The following is a 19,772-nucleotide window of genomic DNA, read 5'->3' on the forward strand; positions in this document are numbered from 1 at the left end:
TAGGGATAGCCACTTCCTCCTGTGAAAAAAAAAGTGATCTGCACCTCAAACTATCTTAGACACCTCTGTCAAGTCACCTCTCACGCTGTTCACTCCAAAGATAAAACCCTAATTCACTCAGTCAAATGTCATATGACATTAACCCAGACTGCATTCTGACAGATCTCCTCCACACACTCTCTAAAGCTTCCACATCCTTCCCCTAAAGAGTTGACCGAAACTACTCCGACGGTCTGCCCTGTCACACATGGGGGCATGTGAATATTGTAAAGGGGAGGGGGGATTGAGGAAGCGTGAAGGAGAACGGAGTTGGGGGGGCTGGTAAAACTGTTATTGAGGGAGAGGAAGGGCAGCGGAGCAGTGATGAGGGAAGGGAGAAATAACAGAGGTGTGGTTGGGAGAAAGGTCTGTGGTGTAGGATGATGGGAGTGGAATGGAGGGGAGGACGGATGCTAAGAGGAAGCCATAGTATCGGGTAGCATTTTCTGGAAGCTTTCTTCTAAGCCACACACTGCCGTGTCTAGGAAATACAGTGTTGTCCCTTCAGAGTCACTGGATCAAAATCCTGGAACTCGCGAACTTCAGTTTGGGTGTCATCACAGGTAGCAGTGATGTAGCAGTAGCAGTAACTGTAGTATTAACTGTAGCAGTTCAAAAAGCCAGCTCACCATCTCTTCAAGGTCAACTTTGATGTGGCAGTTAAACACCGGTTCAGCTTCTGAAACTCACGTCTGTTTGGTGAATAAATATAAATGATTTGCTGTTTGCTGGGGGTGGAATTGCAGATGGGGATTGTGGCTGGCAGAAAAAGACGATGCAAACACAAGTTGTCCATTGACACTGAACATTGTTCTGTCTCTCAGCCACAAACACCACACTCGGTGATCTGTATGTAACCAACACTGACCTTGATCAACCCTGGAGAAGCTCGACTTGTTTTCAGACCAACTGCACCGATGAACAATGCTTGGATGATGGAAATCTTGATGGCTGGTACAGATTTAACAGGTAAAGCAAGCAGGTAATCACTGAGAAACTGGACAATAATATATAGGAGCAGAGTTTGGCCATTTGGCCCATTGAGTCTGATCTCCTATTTCATCATCACAGATCCATCTCCCTCTCAGCCCCAGTCTCCTGCCCCGCCCTAAACACCCACCCCACCGTTGTGTTCTCTGGAGACAGAAGGGGAATATAAACCAGGAACAAGGGGTGCGTGAATGGTAAATGTATTGGAGCTGGGATCATCAATGACTTCACTGAGATGAGGAGTAAATACCGGGAGAGGAGAGATCCCACATTCTTAGGTAGAGACAAGGGGGCGGTACAACAAGAGAGGGAGTTCTCAAGATTGAGGGGATAATGAACAGAGGCAGAGTGTCTCCAATTTCCCATCTCTCTCTGAGTGAATAAACTCCCTCAGATCAGGGACTGACTCTGATTGTTGTTTCAGTTCAGGAGAATGGAAGATTCCCGAGACGGTGGTTCCACACGGTTGCTGTTCTGGGGAGACCTCAGGTTTTTTAAACGGTAAGTTTAGAGTTTGCATCAATGGGCTGGGTTATTTTTGGAGAAGGTCAGACTGATGACCGAGATCCCTTCACATACTGGTCATCTATCACTAAATAAACAGAGAAATTAATTAAATAGACTGAAGATTCAGTTCCAATATGGAGAAAAGGTTGGGACATCGGAGTAGTCCTGCAAACTATAAACCAGTAAGTCTGAGGTCGGTGGGCGAGAAGCTAGTGGTGGGTATTCTTAAAATAGGACATGACCATCTGGAAGACACGGGTGAAAAAGGGACAATTAACTTCGCTTTGTGCGGGGCAAGTCATGACTTTCTGACTTGCTTGAGTTTTTCATGGAGTTGATAGGATTGATGGAGGGAGAGCTGTGGAAGTTATCTTCATGGATTTTACACGAAAAGTTCATCAGACGGAGAGCAGTATGAGGCCATTTGGCCCTCTGAGTCTGCTTCCTCATTCCATCATGGCTGATTTATTATTATTCCTCCTCCTTCCCATTCGAATTCCTTCTCCCTGTAACCTTCGATGCCCTCATGAATCAAAAACCTATCAACCTCAGCTTTAAATATACGTAATGGTATGGCCTTCACCGCTTCCTGTGGTAATGAATTCAACAGATTCACACCCTCTGGCTAAATAATTTCCTCCTCATCGCAGATATAGTGAGGTTCTTGTGTTCGGAGGCTGTGTCCCCACGATAGGCAGCATCCTCTCCCTGCCTACTCTATCTAGGCCTTACAATAATGTATAGGTTTCATTGAAATGCCCCAGGATGAAGATGCTGTTGCGGGGAGTGTGGGATTGTTGAGGGTGATGGCAGCAGCTCACCACTGACAGAGGCCGAACTGGACTGTGAGTTCTGCACTACTGCGCACAGAGGTCCAATATGACATTCTCTGGTGCACGTTGGGACTGAGTACATTTTACAATGTTTATAAACCTCATTCCAGGTTCCCATCCCAACGTGGGAGAGGGCCAGGTGACCAGGACCGTCTGTTTTACTTGGGCTGAGGCCACCTGTTACTGGAGCTTGGAGATCAAGGTGACAAACTGCTCTGATTACTTTGTGTATTGGCTGAACCGGACACTCTCGGATAACGCTGGGTACTGCACAGGTAGGTCCCTTTTCCTCCGTGGCACAGCAGTGCGGTAGTTGTGGGGAAGTTCTGGGAATCCCCGAGTTACCAACACACATACACACCAGTAATTTTATGCTTTCATCAATACCAGGTAAAACACCATCTGATTATGGAGGCACGTCGCAGAGGTACTTTTGCTTTTCAAAATACAGTCATTCGCTTTGTAGAATATTTCGCCCCCCCAGGTTTTAAAGATGCGTGCTGAGTTTAAAGGTGTAATGAAAGTACCAACACACACAAACACAGAGGCAGAGTTTTCCAGTCAGCTGCCCATCCCGTGGTCAGTGATCTCCTTTCTCATGCCGCAGAACAGTACAGCACAGCACAGGACCAGTGCCTTACAAAGTTGTGAAGACTTACTGTTAAAATCAATCTAACCCTTCCCTACTACATAATCCTCTAATTTTCTATCATACACGTCCCTATGAATTTCTTCAATCTGTCTCTACCACCATCCCTTGCAGGTGTTCCACGAAACCAGCATATTGTATGTAAATAAATTAACATCTGACACCCACCCCCATAAACCCTAACATTACGACCGCTTACATTAGTCACTTCCTCCCATGGAAAACGCCTCTGACTTTTCACACGATCTATGCCTCTTACCATCTTGTACACTTCCTCTTCCAAAGCACCCCTCATCCTCCTTCACTCCAAAGAAAAATGCCCTATCTCACGCAACCTATCCTCATGAGTAATGCTCTCTGAAGGCTGCAAGAAATTTTACCAGTTTCCATCTTAAATATACTCCTCTTGAGTTGCTTTCACTGCAGTCTATAGCATGTGAATTTCTTCATGACAATGGGCTACAAAACTACATCAATGACCTTCAGATCGCACGCTTAACAGTGGATTCGAGGGTCAATGCCACAGCCTAACATGCAGCAAGGGAGGCTGAAGCTCACAGCCCTCCTCTACCTAGTTTCTTGGTCACAAGCGTACAGTCACTGGAAAATAAGATTGACTACCTCAGGGCAAGACTGCTGTATGAGAGGCCGGTGGGACAGATCACAGTTGTTGGTTGCAATGAAAGTTGTTTAATTGTGAATTCACCGGATGCAATGATACAGCTTTCAGATTTTCAGAGTGGATCCAACCATAAATACTGGAAAGCTGAGAGGAGTCCATGAATGTTTTCAGTCAATTCTCGTTGGTGCACCGAATTGGGGTTATGTCAGATTCTTGTTCCACTGACCTGGAACAATGTAGATTATCCAATTTGCCTCTGTGGTCCTCGTCCGTAATCAGGACCGCAGTTTACATATCCTCAGTGGCTGATTACAAAGAATCACTCATGAATCTGCACAATGTTGTCTGTAGGGAAGAAACAGCTTGTCCCGATGTGATTCAAATTGTAGTTGGTGACTTTAATAAAGCCTGTTTGAATAAAGCCCTGCATAATTATCACCAGTACGTAGCCTGCAGTTAGGACTACAGTTCTGAACAAACTAGACATTCGCTGCACGATGATAAGGAACGCCTATCGTTCCTTCCTGAGTTTGTATTTTGGCAAGTCAGATCATTTGTCTGTACACCTGCTACCTGCATACAGACAGACCCCTAAAGAGCAAGGCTACTGAGACCAAAACAACCAAGAGGACATTGCATCAGCTGAGGAACGATTTCAGGATTGCTGAGAGTCCGGGGACTGGGCCATGTTCGAGAACTCATCTGAGGACCTGAATCAGAATCAGAATCAGACTTTAATCGCCAATTACCTGTACACATACAAGGAATTTAATTCCGGCAGATGTTGTCTCTCTGCTCATAACAATAATCATGATAAATATAAATGAAAGTATAGATTATACATACAAGTAGTGCAATCCAAGTAATAGTTAGCCGACAGTTAAGCGGCAGTTAACTGTTCAGCAAAGTGACCGCAGTAGGGAAAAAAACTTCTCCAGTGCCTATTATTCTTAGTCTGGAGGGATCTGAAGCGCCTACCAGACGGAAGCAGTTCAAACAGTCCGTGCGCAGGATGGAAGGAGTCCTTTATGATGTTCCCCGCCCTCTTCTTCAACCTGGAAGAGTACAGGTCCACAACAGAGGGCAGGGAGGCTCCAATGATGCGCTCGGCAGTCCTCACTGTGCGCTGTAGTCTGGTTCTATCCTGCTTGGTGGCAGCTCCAAACCACACAGTGAAGGAGGTGCACAGGACAGACTCAATGACTGCATATAGAACTGCAGCAGCAAATCCTGAGGCAGACCATATTTCCTCAAGAGCCGCAGGAAGTACATCTGCTGCTGGGCTCTTGCCTGCATCTCGGTCTTTAGGCTTCATTAAAACAGGTGTGCATGATTTAGTTCAGTGTTTTTGTCAGTCAGAAGCCCTGGAGAATGAAATCCAGAACTGCTGAGAGCCAGATCAGAGGCATTGAAGTGTGCAGACCAAGAATGCTTCAAGAGGTGCAGCTATGATCTCCAGAAAGCCATCGCTGGGGCCAAGTGTAGACTGGAATCAGTGAGGGATGCTTGACACACTTGTCCCTGTTTGAATGAGGTAACCCCCTACAAAGATACATCTTGTGGCATAGGGGAGATAGAACCATAGAACATTACAGCACAGAAACAGGCCCTTCGTCTGATCTTTGCTGTGGCGAACCACATGGGGGAATGGAAGAATAGGGGTGAGAGAGAGGGTGCTCACAGAGTGGAAAGGAGGAGGATTTGCACAGTGACTGATGATATAGAAATGACTGGAGTGATATTTCAGTAATCTAGTATGTGGTCAGAGGAAATAGGCAAAAACTCACAGGAGCATGATGGAGAGAGAGTGATGGGTTTCTGGAGTGGAAGGAATGTGGCGAGTGAAGAGGGAGTGATGAATGTGTAAGGAGAGTTGGGCAGAGAGATCAGTTAGAATGACAATCCCACAAGAGGGCATGAAGAAGAGACTGACAAGAGAGTGATGCAGACAGAGTGAATGCCACGACAAGGAGACGTGGGGAGAAGGATTTGATGGGCAGGGGTAGAGTTATTAAAGAGCAGAGGGTGTGTGTGTGTATTTCAGAAGAGAGATTTGACCTGGTCTTGAGACTCCTGTTCCCTGCTATTGAGTTACTTTCTGATACAATGGAAAACTTGTTTATATGTCTTCCTATTACAGATTCCTGGTTGGACACAACTCTGGAACTCCAGAAGTTATCAACCGGAGAACCTGGTCTGGGTTTGTCCAGCACCCCTGCAGGGTCTGTGAGCCCGGGCACAGATCCCCAGTCGGACATACCTCGGGAAGCCCATGGATCAGTAACCGGAGGGCCTGTTCTGTCCAGCACCCCTGCAGGGTCTGCGAGAACGGACACAGTTTCTGAGCTGGACACAACTTGGGAATCCCAGGGATCAGCAACCGGAGAACCAGGTCTGGAACTGTTCACCACACAGGGAGGGTTAATGAGCTCAAGTACAGATTCCCAGATGGAAACTTCTTGGGAAACCCATGAAACAGTGATGAGAGAGCCTGCTCCTGGTTTGACCACCACCCCAGCAGGATCTGTCAGCTCAGGTATTTGTGATGAGGGAGTAATACCTGAAAGATCATTCCCTCTTTTAATCCTCTGGGCTTTATCTGAGAGAAGTGTCTGGTCACAAACATTTTGGGAGGGAGAGCTCATGAAGAAGGATTGAACGGTTTCTTTTCACATACAAGATATCTTTGTAAAATAGTTGTTCCCTTGGCTACCTTTCATAATTTACCTCCCAGGAGCAGTAGAGGGGAGTGTATGTGTTCCAGAGGATAGATTTGACCTGGATTTGAGCCTCCTGTTCCCCACCATTGGGATACTTCCTCAAAGTTTTACAATGGAAGGCTTCCTTTATATACCTTTTTGTTGCAGATTTCTGGTTGGACACAAATCGAACAGCCCAAGATTCATCGACCAGAGAACCTGGTCCTGGTTTGTCCACAACCTCAGCAGGAACTGCGAGCCCAGTTACAGATTCCCAATTGGACACAAGTCAGGAATCCCATGGATCAGCGACTGGGGAGCCAAATCTGTTTTTGAGCAACACCCCAGCAGTGCAAGTAAACAGAGCTACTGATTCCCAGTCGGACACCGCTCAGCAACCCCAAGAATCAGCAACCGGAGGACCTGTTACAGTTTTGTTCACCACCCCAGGAAGGTCTGCAAACTCAGCTACAGATTCCCAGTCAGATGCCACTTGGGAGCCCCTGGGAGCAGAGACAGGAGAGCCTGGTCCAGGTTTGTCCACCACCACGGGAGGGTCTGTGAGCTCAACTGCAGATTCCCAATCAAACATAACTCAGGAACTCCAGGGAGGAGCAACAGCAGAGCCTGGTCCATCTTTGACCACAACAACAGCAGAATCTGTGAGCTCAGGTATTTGTGTTGGGGAGCAATGATGAAAGATGTTTCCACCCTTTAGTCCTGGATATTCTTCTGGGCTTTGTCTGAGATAAGTGACGAGTTCCAAAATTTTTGGGAGGGGAAGTTCATGAACAGGGATTGGATGGTTTTGCTTTCTTTTCAAATAAAAGATCTCTTTGTAAAACTGGTTGTCTGGGGGCAGCCCATTATCATTCTACTTCCCATTCCCATTATCATGTGACTGTCCACGGACAGTCTGCTGACAGGATGAGACCTACCTGAGGTTGGAAGAGTACCCTCAGGGTAGACTCCAACATAATAGTTAGCGCAACACATTCAGGTGAAACACGTTCAACTCCTGTCACTGCTGGTAAAGAGTTCATACGTTCTCCCCGTGAATGTGTGGGTTTCCTCTGAGTGATCCAGTTTCCTGCCACAATCCAAAGACATACTGGTTGGTATGTTAATATGTCATTGTCAATTATTTCGTGATTAGGCTAGCAACAGATTGGGAGTTGCTGAGCCAGAAGTGCCTATCCATACCGCATCTAAAAAGAATCAATAAACCTGATGTCATATACATTAATATTTCTAATTAAATGTAGATTCTGCTCCCTCCCACCTCTCATTTTCCATTCCCATTCTGGATCCCCTCTTACCCTTTCCCGACTTCTCAGCTGCCCATGACCTCTATCTCGTCCCCCTCCTTCATCTCTTTAATCAATGGTTTACTATCCTGTCTCATTGGTTTACCCGTTCTTCAGTCCGTTAGCTCTTCCACCTATCAACTCCCAGCTTCACGGATGAACTCAAACACTCACTCAGACATCTATTCACTTGCCTGGCTTCACCTATCGTTTTCCCAGCTTGTACACTCTGCACAATCTTATTCCAGCTCTTGTGCCCACACTCCCTTCCCAGAGCTGGTGAAGAGTCTTGGCCTTAAGCGTCAACTCTTTATTCCCCTCCACAAATGCTCTGGATTTCCAGCATTTACTGATTCTCCGCCTTTATGAATAATTGCCCCTGTTGTGTTGTTTAAGGTCACTCCAGGCCTTTACTTTGTCCAGGTGGTTACTTTGTAACTGCCTGGAGCAGTCTGAGGGATATTCTACAGGTACCAAGTCTCATGTCCATCTGTGTTCATTCAGTCTCCCCCACTCTGAGGCTTAATCTCCCATGGACCAGTTCACCTACTGGATGTATAGTGTGGATAGGGGTGGATCTATAGTGTGTGTAGGGCTGTGAATGGCATTGTGGGTTAGAGAAAGCGCAGTGGGAGGAATGAACAGAGAGGGATCGAGTGACTGAGTATGTCACAGGTGGGAGGGGAGGAGTGGTGGAGTTGAGGGCAGAGAGTGGTCTCAGAGAGCAAAGGAGGGATTACTCAGAGGAGATGAATGGCGGTTGATGAGAAATTAAAATGACTGGAGTGGCATTTGAGTAATTCACTATATGAACAGGAAGAAATGGGTGAAAGCACATAGGAGAAAGCAGGAGAAAGATGGAGAGAGAGGGTGAGTGCTGGAGTGGTGGAGTGAGGCGAATGTAGAGAGGGTGATGCCTCTAAGGAAAGTTGGGCAGAGCGATCAGTAAGAGTGATGCTCCTACTGGAGTGAAGGAAGAGGAGACAGATTGAAAGTCGAGAGAGAGAGATGTGTGGAGAAAGATTCAATTAGCAAGAGTAGAGGTATTAAAGATTGTGTGTGCGTGTATTTCCGAGGATAGATTTACCTTGGACTTCAGCCTCCTGTTTCCTGCCATTGAATTACTTCCTGATCTAATAGAAAATGTGTTTACTGTTGCGGATTCAGCAACAATAAACATATAAGTGAGGCAGGGGTTTTTATAACAAATATAACATTTATTTAACACTGAAAAACAAAGCCCCAAAAGTAAACAAATAACTAATGTAACCAGAAGTCAACTGCTGTGTGGCAGCTTAAACAGTTCTTAAAGCGATGAAGCTTGAACAGTTCTTCAAAGTAGTACTGCAAAAGTTCAAAATGCTTACAGTCTATTAAAGGGGAGACTTTTTAGACGATTTAAATTCTCTTTCACGTCGTGTCGCTGCGGTTCCCAGTTGAACTACTTTTCCAGGAGAATTTACGAAGATGGAAAGGAAATGGCTTAAAGGCACTGACCTTTCCTTAACAAAACCGTTCCCAATCCTTCCTGCTACAATTTGCAGGGATTAACATGGGGACAGCCAACGAAATCCTTCCGAATGAGGATCAAACAAGGTTGAACCTGTTTCACCGTCGAAATCGACTTTCCCCGATCGTTTAGCTCCCAAACTCCGATCTTCACTCTCCACTGATTTTTAACTGGCAGAATTATAAAGAAACTGCCGGCAATGACCTTTTAAACTTTAGGCATTAAATAAAACTCCATCTTTCAACCAAACTGCATCATAATATTGAACCATGCAGTGGCATAAAGTCAAAATGGCAAATGCAGCCACGAACTGCCCATCCTCACAGGGTGGGGTCCTCCTTTTATACCCTGTAAAAAAAAGTGTCACATGAACTCTGCTGGTGGGAAAATGATGTCATTCCACCATCACAAGACCACTACCTTAAGTCCAGTATAGCTTCAACACTACTGTCACGTGACAAGTACGTAACATTACTACTTTACCCTTTCTCTGTATATCATCTCACTACAGATTCTTCATTGGACGCAACTCGGGAACCCCAGGAATCATCAACTAGAGAACCTAGTCCAGTGTTCTCCAACACCCCAGCAGGGTCTGCGAACCCAGGTACAGACACCCACTTGGACACAACTCAGGAAGCACAAAGACCAGCGGCGGAAGAGCCTGTTCCGGGTTCGCCCACCACCCCAGCATGGTCTGCAAGCCCAGGTAAAGATTCCCAGTCAGATGCCACCAAGGAACCCCTGGGTGTAGTGACAGAAGAGCCTGGTCCTGGTTTCGCCACTACTGCAGGTTGGTCTACTAGGCCAGATACAGATTTCCAGACACACACCACTGGGGATTCCCTCGGAGCAGTGACAGGAGAGCCTGGCCCGGTTTTGAGCACCCACAGCAGGATCTATGAGCTCAGTTATTTGTGATGGGAGGAGGGAATGATGAAAAATATTTCCCTCCTTTAGTCATGAATATTCATCCAGGCTTTGGGAGAAGTGTCTAGTTCCAAAAGCTTTTGGAGGCAGAGTTCATGAACACGGACTGGATGGAAGGATTTGCTTTTATTTTTAAAGAAAAAGTCTCTTTATTTACTTGTTTTCCGATGTCAACCATTATGATACTGCTTCCCATTCACGTTCTGACATGACTGTCCACGGCCTCCTCTACCGACAGAATGAGAGCCCTCTTGGGTTGGTGGAGTAACAGAGCATAGTCCATAAGTGCAGACTCCAACTTGTGACAGCACAAATAAATAGTGTTTAATTGGTCATTGTAAATTATCCCATGATTAGGCTAGCGTTAGTTTAGGAGTGCTCGGCAAGAAGGCCCTCCTCCATGCTGTATTAGAAAATCAATACACCTGAAATTATGCAGATTAATATTTCTACCTTCCAGGAGTTACTGCTCGCTCCCACTTCTCTCTTATTCCTTTCCAATTCTGGATCTGCTCTTAGCCCATCTCCGTTTCTCAACTGTCCATCTCATCCATCTTGTCCCACTCCTCAACCGTTTTAATCCATGGTCCACTGTCTGTACTCACTGGATTACTACTTCTTCAGACCTTAATCTCTTCCTCATATTATGTCCTAGCTTCACTGATCATTGTATTCCCTCACTCAGATGCCTGGCTTCACCTATCACCTGCCAGCTTATACACTTCCGTATTCTCATTCAGGTACTTATGACCTTCGTTTCCAGTCCTGGTGAAGCGTCTAGGGCCAAAGCATAAACTCTTTTTTTCTCCACCATAAATGCGGCCTGACTTGCTGAGTTCCTCCAGAGTTTTGTGTGTTGCGCTGGATGTCCAGCACCTTCTGATTCCCCACCTTTATGAACATTCATCCCTGTTGTGTTGCTTAAGGTCTGTCACTCACTCTCCCCAATCTCTGTTACATTGTTCAAGGCCTGGAGACGTCCACATTGGAACAGTCTGAAGGATATTATTCTGGAGAACACACCTGGAAACAGTCCTCTGTCCCAGCAGGAGACGCCTCCTCAGCTATAAGGTCCCATTCAGTCTCTCTCGCTCTGTGAGGCCTAACCGTAGTGTGTGTAGGGGTGTGAAAGATGGTAAGGGTTTGAGAGAGTTGGGTGGGAGAATGAACAGAGAACTGTGGAGTATGTCACTGAGGGATGAGAAGAGCGATGGACATGACGGGATGAATGTTCATAGAGAGGAAGGGAGGAATGTCTGGGAAGAGTTGCATGGTGACTGATCAGAAATACAGATGACCAGAGTGGGATTTGAGTAATTCACTATTTGTAAAGGAAGAAATGGGTGAAGACACACAGGAGAGTGATGGCGGGAAAGGTGGGATGCTGCAGTGGGAGGAGTGAGGCGAGTGTAGAGAGAGAGCTATCACTGTGTAAGGAGAGGTGGGCAGAGAGATCCCTGAGAGTGATGATCCTACCGTAGGAAGGAAGAAAAGACTGAGGAGAGAGTGTTGCAGACAGACTGAATGCTGAGGGAGGGAGATAAGAGCAGAGGTTTTGAGAAGCAATGGTAGAGATATTAAATAGCACAATAGAGTGTGTGTGTGCATTTCAGGGGATAGATTTGTCCTGAATCTCAGCCTCCTGTTCCCTGCCATTGACATACTGCCTGATCTAATGGAAAATTTGCTTACAACATTACATTTCCTATGTATATCTTCCTATTACAGATTCTTCATTGGTCACAACTCGGGAACCCCATCAATCAGCAACTGAACAATTTGGTCCAGGTTTGTCCAGCACCCCATCATGGTCTGCGATCCCGAGTACAGATTCCCTGACAGACGTATCTCAGAAAGCCCATGGATCGTCGACTGGAGAGCCTGTTCTAGGTTTGACCACCATGCCAGCAGGGTCCACGAGCCCAGTTACACATTTCCAGTCGGACACAACTCGGGAAGCCCATGGATCAACGAGTGGAGAGCCTGCTCCAGGTTTGAGCACAACTAGAATAGTTTCAGTGAGCACAGCTACTGATTCCCAGTCAGACACAACTCAGAATCTAAAGGGAGCAGCAATGGGAGAGCCTGGTTCAGGTATGACATCTACCAAAGCACGGTCTGTGAGATCAAGTATGTGTGATGGAGAACAGTGATGAATAATGTTTCCCTCCTTTCGTCTTAGATACACATCTGTGCTTTGTCTGAGAGAGGTGGTTATTTCCGCAAGTTTTGGGAGGGAGAGTTCATAAACCGAGATTGGATGGTTTTCTTTAGTTTTCAAATACAACGACTCTTTGCCAAATTGCTGTTCCAGTGACTACACATTATAATTCTACCTCCCAATCCCATCCTGACATGACTGTCCAAGGTCTCCTCTACTCACAGGTTGATGTATCCCTTGGGTTGCAGGAGCAACATCATAAAGTCTGTCAGGGTAGACTCCACTTGTGGCATAGTCCTTAGCATAGTGTGTTACAGTTCAATTGACCCGGGTTCAACTCCTATAACTGCCTGTAAGTAGTTCATGCGATCCACCCTTGACGACATGGGTTTCCTCTGGGTGATTCATTTTGTTCCAACTATTCGAAAACATACTAGTTCGTAGGTTCATTGGTCATTGTAAATTATCCCATGATTCGGCTAGCATTCCTAGGGAGTTGCTGGGCAAGAAGGCCCTATTCCATGCTGTATTAAAAACATCAATAAACCTGATGTTATGCAGATTAATATTTCTACCTTCCAGTAGTTTCTGCTCACTCCACTTCTCTCTTATTCCTTTCCCATTCCAGATCTGCTCCTAGCCCATCTCCTTTTCTCAATTGTCCATCTCCTCCAACTACTCCCGCTCCTCCTTCGCTTTAATCCATGGTCCACTGTCCGTTCGCATACGATTACTCCTTCGTCTTACTGTTATCTCTTCCACATATTATCTCCTAGCTTCACTGATCATTGCATTCACTTATTCAGATGCCTGGCTTCATCTGTCACCTGTCAGCTTATGCACTCCTGTATTCTCAGTCAGGTACTTGTGCCCTTCATTTTCAGTCCTGTTGAAGAGTCTTGTGCTATAACATCAACTCTGTTTTTCTCCGCCACAAATGCTGCTTGACCTGCTGAGTTCCTCCAGCGTTTTGTGTGTTGCGCTGGATATCCAGCACCTTCTGATTCCCCTGCCTTTATGAATATTTATCCCTGTTGTGTTGCTTAAGGTCTGTCACTCACTCTCCCTAATCTCTGTTACATTGTTCCAGGCCTGGAGACGTCCAAATTGGAACAGTTTGAAGAATATTCTTCTGGAGAACACACCTGGAAACTGTCCTCTGTCCAAGCAGGAGATGCCTCCTCAGGTATTAGGTCCTATGTAGTCTCTCTCGTTCTGCGAGGCCTAATCTCCCAGTGACCAGTCCACATACTGGAAGTATAGTGTGCGTAGGGGTGTGAATGATGTTAAGGTTTTGATAGAGTGGGGTGGCAAAAATGAGAAGAGAGGAGTGGAGTGTGTCACTGAGGGAGGAGAAGAACGATGGATGTGAGGGGTTGAATGTTCATAGAGAGGAAGGGCGGAATGACTGGGAGGAGTTGCACGGTGACTGATCAGAAATTGAGATGTCCGGAGTGGGATTTGTAAAGGAAGAAATGGGTGAAGACACACAGGAGAGTGATGGCGGGAGAGGTGGGATGCCGGAGTGAGATGGGTAAGGCGAGTGTGGAGAGAGAGTGATGACTGTGTAAGGAGAGTTGAGCAGAGAGTTGAGCATCACCTGAGAGTGATGGTCCTACCGGAGGAAAGAAGAAAAGACTGAGGAGAGAGTGTTGCAGACCGACTGAATGCTGAGGGAGGGAGATAAGAGTTAAGGGATTTGGGAAGCAATGGTAGAGAAATTAAATAGCAGAATAGAGTGTGTGTGTGCATTTCTGGGGATAGATTTGTCCTGAATCTCAGCCTCCTGTTCCCTGCCATTGACATACTGCCTGATCTAATGGAAAATTTGCTTACAACATTACACTTCCTCTGTATATCTTCCTATTACAGATTCTTCATTGGTCACAACTCGGGAACCACATCAATCAGCAACTGAAGAATTTGGTCCAGGTTTGTCCAGCACCCCAGCAGGATCCATGAGCCAGGGTACAGATTCCATGTTGCAGACTGTTTGGGAAGCCCATGGCTCAGCGACAGAAGACCCTGTTCCGGGTTTGACCACCACCACATCATGGTCTGCGAACCCAGGTACAGATTCCCTGACGGACGTATCTCAGAAAGCCCATGGATCGTCGACTGGAGAGCCTGTTCTAGGTTTGACCGCCATGCCACCACGGTCCACGAGCCAAATTACACATTCCCAGTCAGACACAACTCGGGAAGCCCATGGATCAGCGGGCGGAGAGCCTGCTCCAGGTTTGAGCACCACTACAATAGTTTCAGTGAGCACAGCTACTGATTCCCAGTCAGACACAACTGCGGATCTAAAGGGAGCAGCAACGGCAGAGGCTGGTTCAGGTATGACATCTACCAAAGCACGGTCTGTGAGATCAAGTATGTGTGATGGAGAACAATGATGAATAATGTTTCCCTCCTTTCGTTTTAGATACAAATCTGTGCTTTGTCTGAGAGAGGTGGCTAGTTCCAAAAGTTTTTGGAGGGAGAGTTCATAACCAGAGTTTTGATGGTTTTGTTTTCTTTCTAAAAACAACGACTCATTGCCAACTTGCTGTTCCAGTGAATACACATTATAATTCTACCTCCCAATCCCATCCTGACATGACTGTCCACGGCCTCCTCTACTGACAGGTTGAAGTATCCCTTGTGTTATAGGAGCAACAACACAAAGTCCGTCAGGGTAGACTCCAACTTGTGGCATAGTCCTTAGTGTATCGCATTGCATTTCAGGTGACCCGGGTTCAACTCCTGTAACTGCCTGTAAGGAGTTCATGCGATCCACCCTTGACCATGTGGGTTTCCTCCGGGTGATTCAGTTTCTTCCCACTATTAGAAAACATACTATTTCCTAGGTTCATTGGTCATTCTAAGTTATCCCGTGATTAGGCTGGCATTAGATTGGGAGTAGTTGGGTCAGAAGTGCCTACTCCATGCTGTATTGAAGATATCAATCAATGAAGCATGGACCATTTTACCTACCGGATGTATAGTATGGATAAGGGTGCGAATAATGTTTGTGGTTGGAAAATGTGGGGTGGGACGATTGAGCAGAGAAGGGTGTACTGACTGAGAGTGTCACAGGTGAGACGGTAGGAATCGTAAAGTTGAGGCGAGAGAATGGTCTCAGTGTGGAAGGGAGGAATATCTCTGAAGAGTTACATGGTGACTGATGAGAAATAGAGATAAACAAAGTGGGATTTGAGTTATTCACTATTTGTAAAGAAAGAAGTGGGTTAAGACACAAGAGAGAGAGATGGAGAGAGAGGTGGAATGCCGGCGTGGGATGAGTGAACCCAGTGTAGAGAGAGTGATGACTCTAAGGGACGTTGGGCAGAGAGATCAGTGAGAGCGATGCTCCTTCTGGAGTGATGGAAGAAGGGTCTGACAAGAGTGCGGACAGACTGAAAGCCAAAGGGAAAGAGATGTGTGGAGAAGGATTTGAGAAGCAAGGGTAGAGGTTTGTGTGTGTGTGTGTGTGTGTGTGTGTGTGTGTGTGTGTGTGTGTGTGTCTGTTTCTGAGGATAGATTTGAATTAGTTTTTAGCCTCCTGTTTCCTGCTATTGAGTTACTTCTGATCTAATGGAAAACGTGTTTACTACTTTACCCTTCCTCTGTATATCATCTCACTACAGATTCTTCATTGGACGCAATTCGGGAACCCCAAGAATCATCAACCAGAGAACCTGGTCCAGCAGGGTCTGCGAGACCAGGTCCAGATTCCCACTCGGACACAACTCAGGAAACCCATGGATCAGTGGCTGGAGAGCCTGTTATGGGTTTGTCCACCACCCCAGCATTGTCTGTAATCCCAGGTAGGGATTCACAGTCAGACGCCACCAAGGAACCCATGGGTGCAGTGACAGGAGAGCCTGGTCCTGGTTCCAACACAACTGCAGGACGGTCTGTGAGCCCAGGTACAGATTCCCAGACAGACACCACCAAGGGACCCCTGGGTGCACTGACAAGAGAACCCGGTCCTCATTTCACCACTACTGCAGGATGGTCTGAGAGCCCAGTAACAGATTTGCAGACAGACAGAAATCGGCATTCCCGCGGATCAGTGACAGGAGAGCCTGGACCGGGATTGACCACCGGGACAGCAGGATCTATGAGCTCAGGTATTTGTGATGGGAGGGTGGAATGATGAACAAATCTGTTAGTCCTGGTTATTCATCCAGGCTTTGGGAGTCTCTAGTTCCAAATGCTTTTGGAGGAAGATTTCATGAACATGGGTTGGATGGTGTTGCTTTTATTTTTAAAGAAAAGATCTCTTTATCAACTTGTTTTTCTGAAGGCATCCCATTCTGATACTGCCTCCCATCACCATTCTGACATGACTGTCCACGGTCTCCTATACCGACAGCGTGAGAGTCCTCTTGGGTTGGTGGAGAAACAAAGCATAGTCCAAAAGGGTTGACTCCAACACTTATTTGTGACAGCACAAATAAATAGTGCTTAATTGGTCATTGTAAATTATCCCATGATTCGGCTAGCATTAGTAGGGAGTTGCTGGGCAAGAAGGCCCTATTCCATGCTGTATTAAAAAACATCAATAAACCTGATGTTATGCAGATTAATATTTCTACCTTCCAGTAGTTTCTGCTCACTCCACTTCTCTCTTATTCCTTTCCCATTCCAGATCTGCTCTTAGCCCATCTCCTTTTCTGAACTGTCCATCCCCTCCAACTCGTCCCGCTCCTCCATCACTTTAATCCATGGTCCACTGTGCATTCTCATAAGATTACTCCTTCTTCAGACCTTTATCTCTTCTACATATTACCTCCTAGCTTCACTGATCATTGCATTCACTTACTCAGACAACTGGCTTCAACTACTACCTGTCAGCTTATACACTCCTGTATTCTCATTCAGGTATTTGTCCCTTCATTCCCAGTCCTGGTGAGGAGTCTTGGGTCAAATCGTCAACTTTTTTGTCTCTGCCACAAATGCTCCCTGACTTGCTGAGTTCCTTTCGTGTGTTGCGCTGGATGTCCAGCACCTTCTGATTCCCCGCCTTTATGCATAATTTTCCCTGTCGTACTGCTTAAGGTCTGTCACTCTCCTTAATCTCTGTTATATTCTTCCAGGCCTGGAGACGTCTACATTGAAACAGTCTGAAGGATATTATTCTGGAGAAAACACCTGGAAAATGTCCCCTGTCCCAGCAGGAGATGCCTCCTCAGGTATAAGGTCTCATTCAGTCTCTCTCGCTCTGTGAGGCCTAACCTCCCAGGGACCAGACCACAGACTGGGTGTTTAGTGTGTGTAGGGGTGTGAAAGATGTTAAGGGTTGGAGAGAGTTGGGTGGGAGAAATGAACAGAGAACTGTGGAGTATGTCACTGAGGGATGAGAAGAGCGATGGACATGACGGGATGAATGTTAAAAGAGAGGAAGGGAGGAATGTCTGGGAGGAGTTGCATGGTGACTGATCAGAAATACAGATGACCAGAGTGGGATTTGAGTAATTCACTACTTGTAAAGGAAGAAATGGGTGAAGACACACAGGAGAGTGATGGCGGGAAAGGTGGGATGCTGCAGTGGGAGGAGTGAGGCGAGTGTAGAAAGAGAGTGATCACTGTGTCAGGAGAGGTGGGCAGAGAGATCCCTGAGAGCGATGATCCTACCGTAGGAAGGAAGAAAAGACTGAGGAGAGAGTGTTGCAGACAGACTGAATGCTGAGGGAGGGAGATAAGAGCAGAGGTTTTGAGAAGCAATGGTAGAGATATTAAATAGCAGAATAGAGTGTGTGTGTGCATTTCAGGGGATAGATTTGTCCTGAATCTCAGCCTCCTGTTCCCTGCCGTTGACATACTGCCTGATCTAATGGAAAATTTGCTTACAACATTACACTTCCTATGTATATCTTCCTATTACAGATTCTTCCTTGGTCACAACTCGGGAACCCCATCAATCAGCAACTGAAGAATTTGGTCCAGGTCTGTCCAGCACCCCAGCAGGATCCATGAGCCAGGGTACAGATTCCATGTTGGAGACTGCTCGGGAAGCCCGTGGCTCAGCGACAGAAGACCCTGTTCCGGGTTTGACCTCCACCCCATCATGGTCTGCGAACCCAGCTGCATATTCCCAGTCGGACACAACTCGGGAAGCCCATGGATCAGCGGGTGGAGAGCCTGCTGCAGGTTTGAGCACCACCACAGTACTTTCAGTGAGCACAGCTAACGATTCCCAGTCAGTCACAACTCAGGATCTAAATGGAGCAGCAATGGGAGACCCTGGTTCAGGTATGACATTTACCAAAGCAGGGTCTGTGAGATCAAGTATGTGTGATGTGGAACAATGATGAACAATGTTTCCCTCTTTCGTCTTAGATACACATCTGTGCTTTGTCTGAGAGAGGTGGCTAGTTTCACAAGTTTTGGGAGGGAGAGTTCATAAACCGAGATTGGATGGCTTTGTTTTCTTTTCAAATACAACGACTCTTTGCCAAATTTCTGTTCCAGTGACTACACATTATAATTCTACCTCCCAATCCCATCCTGACATGACTGTCCAAGGTCTCCTCTACTCACAGGTTGATGTATCTCTTGGGTTGCAGGAGCAACATCATAAAGTCTGTCAGGGTAGACTCCACTTGTGGCATAGTCCTTAGCATAATGCGTTACAGTTCAGTTAACCCGGGTTCAACTCCTATAACTGCCTGTAAGTAGTTCATGCGATCCACCCTTGACCATGTGGGTTTCCTCCGGGTGATTCAGTTTCTTCCCACTTTTAAAAAAACATACTGTTTGATAGGTTCATTGGTCATTGTACGTTATCCCGTGATTAGGCCGTCATTGGATTGGGAGCAGCTGGGTCAGAAGGGCCTCCTCCATGCTGTATTAAAAATATCAATCAATGAAGCATGGACCATTTTACCTACCGGATGAATAGTATGGTTAGGGGTGTGAATAATGTTTGTGGTTGGAGAGTGTGGGGTGGGACGATTGAGCAGAGAAGTGTGAAGTGACTGAGAGTGTCACAGGTGAGAGGGGAGGAGTGCTGAAGGTGAGGTGAGAAAATGGTCACAGAGTGGAAGGGAAGAATAACTTTGAAGAGTTGCATGGTGACTGATGAGAAATAGAGATAAACAAAGGGGGATTTGAGTTATTCACTATTTGTAAAGGAAGAAATGGGTTAAGACACAGAGGAGGGAGAGGTGGGATGCTGGCGTGGGATGAGTGAGGCCAGTGTAGAAAGAGTGATGACGTTTGGCAGAGAGATCAGTGAGAGTGATGCTCCTACTGGAGTGATGGAAGAAGGGACTGACAAGACGGTGGACAGACTGAAAGCCAAGAGAGAGCGATGTGTGGAGAGGGATTCAAGAAGCAAGGGTAGAGGTGTGTGTGTGTGTGTGTGTGTGTGTGTGTGTGTATTTTTGAGGATAGATTTGAATTGTTTCCTACTTTATCCTTCCTCTGTATATCATCTCACTACAGATTCTTCATTGGACGGAATTCGGGAACCCCAGGAATCATCAACCAGAGAATATGGTCCAGCAGAGTTTGCGAGCCCAGGTACAGATTC

At 46.4% G+C, this 19,772-nt stretch overlaps 1 long non-coding RNA gene across 1 annotated transcript; it reads left to right on the top strand.

Moving 5' to 3' along the window:
• Positions 1-16,274: 16,274 nt before the first annotated feature.
• On the top strand, positions 16,275-18,248 carry LOC132377463 (uncharacterized). The gene is made up of 3 exons (XR_009506645.1): positions 16,275-16,365; positions 17,335-17,430; positions 18,125-18,248. It is a non-coding gene; the product is annotated as an uncharacterized LOC132377463 (long non-coding RNA).
• The last annotated feature ends 1,524 nt before the right edge of the window (positions 18,249-19,772 follow it).

This window comes from Hypanus sabinus, chromosome 18 (assembly GCF_030144855.1).
Source record: "Hypanus sabinus isolate sHypSab1 chromosome 18, sHypSab1.hap1, whole genome shotgun sequence".
In the NCBI taxonomy this organism is placed as follows: domain Eukaryota; kingdom Metazoa; phylum Chordata; class Chondrichthyes; order Myliobatiformes; family Dasyatidae; genus Hypanus; species Hypanus sabinus.